The 9,792-nt window shown below is 40.8% G+C and overlaps 1 long non-coding RNA gene across 1 annotated transcript in view; it reads left to right on the top strand.

Annotated features, from left to right (window-relative positions):
- Positions 1-9,577, top strand: part of LOC115070663 — a 20,276-nt gene extending 10,699 nt beyond the window's left edge. The window contains exons 2-3 of the long non-coding RNA XR_003849817.1: positions 6,347-6,505; positions 7,664-9,577. This is a non-coding gene — a long non-coding RNA (uncharacterized LOC115070663). The remainder of the gene's footprint in view (positions 1-6,346; positions 6,506-7,663) is intronic.
- Positions 9,578-9,792: the final 215 nt, after the last annotated feature.

Genomic DNA, 9,792 nt, shown 5'->3' with positions numbered 1-9,792 from the left:
GTAACCTGCTTCAAGTTATTTCTGGAAAAATGTGTTAAAAATTTCCTCTCTGTGGAATAATAAAACTATTCTAAAATTAAAAAAAAACAAATAAAATTATCCCTTGCTATTCTTTTGCCATTTTTTTCTGTAGTATAAGTTACTTTTAAGCTGGGCGTGGTGGTGCACACCTTTAATCCCAGCACTCAGGAGGTAGAGGCAGGCAGATCTCTGTGAGTTCGAGGCCAGCCTGGTCTACATAGTGAGTTACAGGCCAGCTGGGACTATGGGGAGACCCTGTCTCAAAAAGACCAAAAAAACAAAAAAAGTTACTTTTAGTGCCTTATTTTGTATTACCTATAAACATTTTGTGATTCCATTTTGTTTCCATTATTGGGTCAATTAGCTCTACCTGTTCTCTAAACTATTTTTAGCCATGCCTAGGGCTCATGGTTTACATCTTTAATTTATGTCAGCTTGCCTGAAAGGACTATAATAATGCTACACATGGATTAAGAGCCTATACAGTATACATCCAAATTCTCCTTTCAGTTCTTGAGCAACTGCCATGCACTTTACTTTTCCATGTGCCACAAACCCCACAATAGATCCTTATTGTTTTTTATTTAAATAGAAAGTATCTTCTGGCCAGCTGTGATGGCGCTTGCTTTCAACCCCAGCACCTGGGAGGCAGAGGCAGGCAGATCTCTGTGAATTCAAGGTTAGTGTGTTCTACGTAGTGAGCTTCAGATCAGTGAGGAATACATAGTGAGATGCTGTCTCAATAAAAATATCTTCTGGAGAATTTAAAAATAAAAGCAGTGTCTCTACATTACATTTACCTTTTCTTCCATTTCATGTTCTCTACTTTACTGTGTACATCTAAGTTCCTGTTTGCTATCCTGATTATTCTGTGTGATATTTTTCATAGTACCCTCCTCACATGAATTAATCATTTGATTTTTTTCCTAGCTTAACAAAATTTTACCTTTACCTTAAAAGCTATATTTTCTGAGTAAAGAGTTCTGATCTGGAGGTAGGTGTGTGTGTGTGTGTGTGTGTGTGTGTGTGTATTTGTGTGTGTATTTGTGTGTGTTATAGTTTTATTTTCTTCCTGTGAATCTTTGAAAGCTGTCATGTTATGGAAAAATTCTTGTAACACCTAAGAGACCAATTCATCCAGGAGAGAGTTGGAAAGCTCATTTATTTTCACATGTGTATGGTCCCAGAATTAGCAACAAAGACTTCAAAATTTTTCTAGGCCTAGAGCAACGTACTAATGAGGTTACATAGGACTTATTACATCATTTAATGTTTGCCATCTGGGCCCGAAGGCTCTTTACATGATGTGCCATGTTATCTCAAGATAATTCCTTCCCAAGTTCACTCCATCATCATAGCTTACAAAGTAGATATCACAAGTATGGGTCAGGATATCTGCCACCTTTAATCTATAGCTCAGTCAGGTTAATTGGGCTAGGAGTCAGTCAAATGGTCATTGCAGTTTCCAAAACATGTATCACAGGCAGAAGTTTAGATATCTGTCACTTTTGACCTACACTTTGCTTAGATTAATTGAATTGAATATCTTATTAGACCGTTTGGTAACATTCCCATTTTCTTGGATTTATACTTTTTATTAGTATTTGACATAGTTAGAAAGCACGACAGAGCTTCAAGATATTACAGAGTAATAAAATATCTTAAGGTAGTAAAGACAACACAGAGCAATAAAATAACACTCAGTAGTGAAACATCACAGGGTTGCATTTTAAGATATCTACCTAGTAAGTAAAGCAGGAAGAAATTTCAAATGGCCTAAGCTAACTAGGACATTATATAAGAATACAGTTTGGCTATAAGAATATAGCTTCTTATCAGTCCTTAGCATAGTTTCTAAGGACTGTCCTGGGGAAGTTCCTGTCTTTGATCAGCAATAATGACAAAGTGCCTTTTCCTCTTTATTACTGATTGTTTTCAGATGTTTGAAGTGGCATAGCTTTAGTTTTTATCCTGCTTGAGGTTCTTTTAGCCTTGCTGAATATATATTTTATCTTTTACATTATTTGGGGAAAAATAATGGCTGCATGTCTTTCATACATATTCTATTTTTCCTCTATACCAGAAACCCATTGATAGATGTTTAGTACTATTCACAGCTCTTAGATGCTGAGTGTTGGTTTCTTCTTGATTTATCTGTTTGTGCTTTACCCTGAAATTAATTAATTAATTAATTAATTAATTTATTTATTTATGGTTCCATGTATCCCAGGCTGGCCTCCTACTTGCTGTGTAGCCAAAAACTACCTTGAAAATCAGATTCTGTGATCTCCCAAATTTCTAGTGCTGGGATTATAAATGTGCTTCACCATACCCAGTTTTATGTGGTGCTGGGGATTGAACTCAGGGCTTTGTGTAAGCTAGTAAAGCACTCTACCAGTTGAGCTACATTGCCATCCCTTATCCATTTATTTTTAATTTGAGCCCCTTTCTAGTTGAAAATCAAGATTCCAGTACAATTAACAGCATTTGCTATAAAGGCTGCCAACATGAAACCATGTTTCTTACATAGAAATACTTTTGAATAAGAGGGGTAATACAGCAATAAACCAGGCTTAAGATCTGAAATATAAATGACCTCAGGTAGGCCCTCACTTTTTTCCCAGATATTTTCCTGGTATGTCACAAATCAGACTTTTAACTTTGTTCACAGTAAAGATATCCTAATCGCCTGCATTTCTGCGGTCTTGCATTTTACCATGTGCAATCAGAAACCATTCTGTGACTTCATTTAAATTTCTTAACTCTTTCTAGACAGTAGCTTCAGGGCTGGTGGAACGATAAGAGTTCTTGGGCACTTGTGCAGGCCCAGTGACCTGAGTTCAATCCCAGGGTCCCATGTTAGAAGGAGAGAACTGACTTCCAAAAGTTGTCTTCTGACATTGCAAGCTTGCTGTTGTCCTCTAACCTCCACAGGACTTTCAAAACCCACCACCTAGGCATATATGGCTATTGTGGACAACGAGCTAAGATTGATCCTTGAGGAGCCTGCACTCATGCCCTCCAGTGTGTCTTACTTTCTTCCCAAGCACCTCTCTCTTAATCCTGTTTAAAGTTCTTCCCAAGCACCTCTCTTAATCCTGCTTAAGTTTTTAAAATATATATATATTTTTTAATTTTATGTGCATGTGTATTGTCTGCATGTGTGCAAGTACACCTGTGTTATGCAATACCTGTGGAGGTCAGAAGAAGGCATTGGATTCCCCTGGAACCAGAGTTATAGATGGTTGTTAGCTGCCATGTAGGTCCTGGGAACTGAACCTAGGTTCTCTGCAGGAGCAACCAGTGCTCTTAACCACTGAGCCATCTCTCCAGCCCCATCCTTAAGTTCTTTATTAAAGCAAAGCATTTAAATTTTTTTTCAATTACATTTATTCATTTATTTTGTGAGTGTTTGTGGGGACACATGGGACTGATTAGCTTTGCATACTTCTTGACCTTGATTTAAAATTAGGCTTCATGTCAGGATCCTGAAGCTACTGAACCTCTTCATTTGTTCTTCTTCCCAATGTGGCCTCATTGAATAAATCTCTTCTCTGCTTTTCAGTAGTATTTCTTTGCTTAATCAGCCTATTGAAGATGGCCCACCAGGCCTAGTTTATTAGGGCTGCCAAGACCCAGGATTTGACCCATGTAATCTGGTTACAAAGAGAAGCTGTGTGTGTGTGTGTGTGTGTGTGTGTGTGTGTGTGTGTGAGTCATATTAACCCTTATCAAACCAATTGATCCTTTGTTGAATTTGGTCTTTTTAAAGTCTTTGTAGCTTTTCTATAGTCTTATTCTTGGTCTTATCCTGGCCTCTATAAGCAAATGGCCTTGAACAAAACCTGTTTTATACAACTGTGAAAAAGAATGGGTTTGGGTTTCCAGGAGAACACTGACACATAATGTCCTTTTGGGTAAGAGATTTATTAGAAAATTTATTAACCCCATTAACAAACAGATAAACTGTGGTATAGTGGGGGTTCTGAGGAAGGTTCAGGACCACAAGGCAGAGAGGACATCCCATTTCATAGGTTTCACATAAAGTGGGAAGCTTCTGTGCTGACATCATAAGCAGGACAGGAAAAAGACATGTAGGAAGGGACTATTCCAATCCATGCTTTCCTTCCATGACCCCATGATTTTCCTTATCTTTCTGTCTTCCTGAGATGGATAACTATGGCCTGCCAGATAAGCTTAAGTCTGCTGTTTTGGCTTTAGTGCTTGAACAACTAAACATATACCTAGGCTCATACCCCATTTCAAAGGAAGGCATGAGATTTAATATCTGGAATGTAGCACAATGATGAAAGTAGTTTCCTTCTGCATGAGGAGTCATGGTGCAGTGTGTCACATGCCTCCAGTCTCAACCACCCGATCTCACAATTCCTTTTAGTCTTGCAGTCATGAATCCTCATTTAAAATTAATAAAAATCCATGTATCCATGTGAAGGAATCCAGATACTCCTAGATAACTGGGCAAGGAAGGAAAGGAGAGCAGACTCAGTGAGGCACGTAGGATCTGGGCTACCCTGAGGCTATCTCAGTCCATGGCCTGGAATCCTACTGCATGTCCATCACAGCCTGGGCTTATATATAAGCCTATCTTACTGACCTGGGCCCTGAGTGCTCTGTCAAGCACTTTACTGCTCCCTAGTGCTAGGCTCCTCCAACAATGGAAAAGCACTTCCTGCTGCTCCTACTGGGCTTCTCCTTGCTGGTTGGCTTCCTGCAAGGTAAGTTCCTGGATGACAGTAGGGTTGCTGCTGGTAGGAAAACACAGATTTTCACAGGTTGTGCTTTGGGGGGCAAGGAACAGGGGATAGGACCTGACTACCTTTAGAGGTGATCCTTATACCCTTCATCCCTATTTAATCCTTTTACACATTCCCTTTATCCCCTTACTTCTGCTAGGAATAATATATGCCTCCTTCTTTCCTCCATTTTGTCCTTGTCCTGGACCTGTTCTTGGCACCCTTCCTCCTATCCCTTGTATCCCCACTCTTCCTCAGTTCTTCATATTTAAACATTCTCATAATTCACTGAGCTTACTTGTGCATGGACCTAAGTTTGGGTTGGAAATGGGATAAGGACCAGTCTTGGCAGGATGATGACAATGAAGGGAAGGGAATGAGTTGTTTCATCATGGGTGGTGATATCAGGCACCCTGCATCGAGATTTGATCTTACTCCTCATAACTGTGTCCATTCCCAGAATTTGGAGTCAGGGAACCTTCTGGCTCTCCTGAAACCATCTCTGTATGGCCCAATCAGGGGCCTCCCCTGCAGGGGTCAGCACCTTCCCCTGCCATCGTTTCTTATTCACTGATAAAAGCACGAGCATCTGTTTAATGCTTGAGGCTGGACCCCACTTGAACCTGTTACACTCATTTTTGCCTTTTCAGCTCTCACATGTGTCCATTGTCCTTTGTTCGTCACTGAAGGGATTTGTTTGAAAAAGCAAGAGATCTGTGAGGCTAAAGATGGTCAAAACTGTGTCATGCGTGTCATCTCTTCAGGTATTTAAGGTCTGGGAAGTTTTAGGGTGATCCTACTTGCCCTTGAGGGATGCTTTTCTCTCTGCAGCCTCAGAGAAGAGAGAGAGGGAAGATGTGTTTCCCTGTTAAAGTAGGAAAAGATTACTGTGCTTCTAGTATGGACTGCTATTGGGTCCTGATCAGATCAACGTATATATTGAGAAAAAAAATTTCTGAGGAGTCTCTGGGTGGTCCTCAGGAGACTTCTAGGTGAAGAAACACTGAGGGATGGCAGATTTGGACTCTAAAGTTCCACTTAGTGTTAGATTTAGGAGAGCAGAAAAAGGAAGGAATTTAAAGTTTAGAAATAAGAGTCAGCCAGACCTACCACAGGAAAGGAATATGCTCCTTTATTCAAGGAACCCAGCCCAAAGGGCCAGTAAACCTGTCTGCAGAATGAGTATCTGCAATGAATGGCAGAGCTGACTGGACTCAAATTGGAACTCTGCTGCACACAGCTGCAAGAGTGAATTGCGAGCCAGGGTCTGGTGTCCTTGAGGGTCTCTCTCCAAAGACCATTTTCTCAGGCAGGTGAGCTATCTTAGGGCTGTTTATATTGCTTTCCTAATTAGACTCATGGCTTTTCACACATTCTATCACGCAGCACTTTTGGGAATGGAAGGACAGCCTGTGGGTCAAACTAGGGGTTGAAGAGTAATGGTGTAGAGAGCCTACCTTGGTCATCTCAGTGTGGCCTTCCACCAGGGAGCCTGACTGTCCTTACTGAAGTACCTACTGATTCTTTCCACAAATATTTATGTTCTGCTTCTTTCCCTTCTTTCTCTCCAGGTGGCAAGGTCGTGTTTGGATTCCAGGGTTGCAGTAGCTTGTGCTTCAATGGGTCCATCACCCAGCAAAATGTGACCATGAGATTAAAATGTTGCAGGAATAAAGAATTATGTAACACACCTTAGAGGCCTGGTCTTTTCTGGCCCTATTCTACTTCAGGTAAGCCCTCACCCCTTCCCTGTATTCCTGTAGCCTCCAACACTGGACCATCTATTCCCACATTGTCTAAGCCCTGACACCTACCTGTCCTCAGCATCAGGTGTTGATATTTCAGCAGTTCAGCTGGGAACAGAGAGAGGCTGACTGATTCCCTACACTGTTGACCGACTGATTCTGTTTTCCTTTCTTCTCTCTGTCTTTGACTGACATATAGCACACTCCTCCCCCTCCTTCCTTCATTCTTACCTTATTTCACCAAATATATCTTGACTAATAAACACTGCAATAAGACAGTGGTCCTCTAACAATGACTATGACAGACTTCCTCCAACCAGGCTCCTAAAATCCACAATTCTAATGTCTTTTAATAGTCTGTTCACATTTTGAATGCATTAATGGCTTACATCATTGGTTAGGTCAGAGACTTCACATCCTAATCATCTCTGGAAATGTCTCCATAAACATATCTAGAGGTGTGCTTGACAAATCCTTCAGACATCCTTAACACACTTAAATGGAAAATGAAGATTAACTGCCATAGGGCTAATGGTACTTCTTCACCATAGTATCCACTTCCATTTTATGCACATGTGTACAGTTTCATTTCTTTCAAATGGATTCTACTGTTAAGCTTTATTCCTAGCAAATTCTATAGTTTTTGAAGTCTGCATTTGTAGTTTTTTATTTTTATTTATTTTTATTTTATGTATATGAATGTATTGCCTACATGTGTGTAAATACACCCGTGTTATGCAATTCCCATGGAAATCAGAAGGTGGCATTGGGTTCCCTGGAACTGGAGTTATGGACCATTCTTAGCCACCATGTGGGTGGTGGGAATTGAACCCGGGTCCTCTGCCAGAGCAGTCAGTGCTCTTATCTGCTGAGTCCTTTCTCCAGTCCCTGCATTTGTAATTTTATTCTTTTTTTTCTCCCACTGGATTGCATGCTCAACTGGAAAATGTAGAGAATGCCTTCAGGGAACACATGGTAATTATCCTATCCTACCCTGCAGAGGCACAACTTGTTTCTGTTTTCAAGTGAATAGAAAAGCTTGTAGAATCATGAGTAGGTCATAATGCATATTTGCAGGTATTTAAACATAAATATTTATATGTTTACTAATATTAAAATCATTATAACCCTTTTCTTTTGCAGTGCCTTTCAATGAATCAAGGCCCTGGAGCATTCCAAAAAGCACTCCAGCACTGTACCACGTCCAGAACTCTAATCTATGCTTTCTCCATAATATATCCTCAATGTTATTCCTATTCTAGATGTATATTACCATAATCCATTGCATGCTTTGCATACATTATAAAATTATTTATAGAATGATTTCATTAATTTTAGTACTTCCTTAAACACATAAGACTATTATATATAATTTATGGATTATCCTTTAAGGTCATTAACTAATATCCTTTGTTTTGTGAGACAATATTAATGATGTTGTGATAATATGGTTATTTTGGGTGATTTATTAGAAGGCTAATGTCATACACTGATAGATATCAGCTTAGTGGCAGTCCTGAGTAGAGTTCAAGACAACATGAAGAGAGCCTGTCACTTCTTAAAAGTGACAGCCTCACACAAAGGGAGGAGGCTCTATGCCACATGACTGATAAGTACTCTACAGCCTGTGCTTGCAGTCAGACTGTGGCTGATTCCTGGGTGGCAGGGGGGAAAGGAAGGACTTTGTTAGTCTGGGATCTCTGTGCAGAATCAGCTATGAAGGTGGGCAGATCCCACTGCAGATGGGCGTGGTCTGAACAGCAGTTTTCTTTGGATGTAGCAAGTTTGTTCGTCTATATTTCTTGAGTAGGATGAGTTCAGGGAGGAAGATGCATTTTGTCCTGATGCTTCACTTGACCCCATGGGATTTGTCATTTTTCTTGGGTTCCACCTTTTTTTTTTTTGTCTTTTTGAGACAGGTCTCCCAGTAGCCCCAGATAGCCTGAAACTTACTACATAGACCAGGCTGACCCTGAACTCAGAGATCTGCCTGCCTCTGCCTCCCGAGTACTGAGATTAAAGGCATGTGCCACCACACCCAGTTCTCTGGGTCCACTTTTATAGAAGGCTCCACATCCTGAGAAAAATGCTAGGTGCTAATTGAGTGAGCTTCCCCATGGATACTGAGAGCAGGACTTCAGGTTAAAGTCTGTCATGAGTGCTGATTCTTCTGAAAAGGAATGCCTAGACTATTTGGTTTCATAACATGCTCTTCAGAAGGGCAATTTAACCTACTCTTCATTTGGAGACCCATAGAGAGGAATACCACAAACCTTCAGTGAATGGGGCCTGGAAAGGGAGCATGATAGCCTCAGTCCACCAGGCAGCTTATAATCCTTTGACTTCTGGGAGGAGGGGTCTGCATGTGAGGGGGTCTATATTAACACAGTAGAGAAAGCTGTAGGAACACAGGCCTGCACCTTTAGGCCAGAGTAGATATCCTGAATCGGGCCACTCCACAGGACAGCTTTCACTGAGATAGAGTTGAGAAGCAGTGCTGTCACTCAACAGCTCTCAATTTATGGTACCTGGCTCCTCCAGGTTTCTTGCCACTTATGCTGAACAAAGTCACATGATATGAAACTTCCTGCCACCCCAAAAGGTATAAAAAGTCAGACCTTTCCTTTGTTTTAGTGATTTGTCTGAGCCTCCTCAGGGAAGCTGCTTGTTGAGTTGGTCCAGAGATGAAGGATATTCTCTGAAGAGGCTCTTCTGTCCTCCCCCTGCCATCCTTTTCCTAGTAGCTGTCTTTCTCTCTCAAATTCTCTTTCTCTCTTTCGGGGGTGGGCACAGGGTCTCACTATGCAGCACTGGCTGGCTTCAAACTCACTATGTTGACCAGGCTGCCCTCTGACTCACAGAGATCCATTTGCCCAGTTCATTCTCCCTGTTAATGAGGCTCTTCGCCAGCATTTAAAGAGAAGCCTGTCCTTCCATTCATTTACAACATACTTACATTATTTATTGTATTATTTCTGAGTAATGTTCTCCCTCCCACATCAAGGCCCAATTATGTCCTTGAGGTCCTTTCATTATAATAAACCACATTGAAGAGAATTGTGTCAGCTTTCTTTGTGCAAACGGACCACTGCAATCTCATGTTTTGTAACAGCTCTTCCTAAAACACTGAGACCTATATTGTTCTATATAGATCTATATAGTTCTATATAGTCTCTCCTGTTGTACTGGGAACAAGAAGCCCAAGGTGCAAGGGTAAAAGCATTTATCAAACCAGAGTAGGTACAGATTTTAATAAAGGATATATGCTGCTG

The sequence above is a fragment of the Nannospalax galili genome, unplaced genomic scaffold (assembly GCF_000622305.1).
Source record: "Nannospalax galili isolate Female #2095 unplaced genomic scaffold, S.galili_v1.0 scaffold690, whole genome shotgun sequence".
In the NCBI taxonomy this organism is placed as follows: domain Eukaryota; kingdom Metazoa; phylum Chordata; class Mammalia; order Rodentia; family Spalacidae; genus Nannospalax; species Nannospalax galili.
The sequence above is the reverse complement of the archived record's forward strand: the minus strand, read 5'-3'. Positions and strand labels throughout refer to the sequence as shown.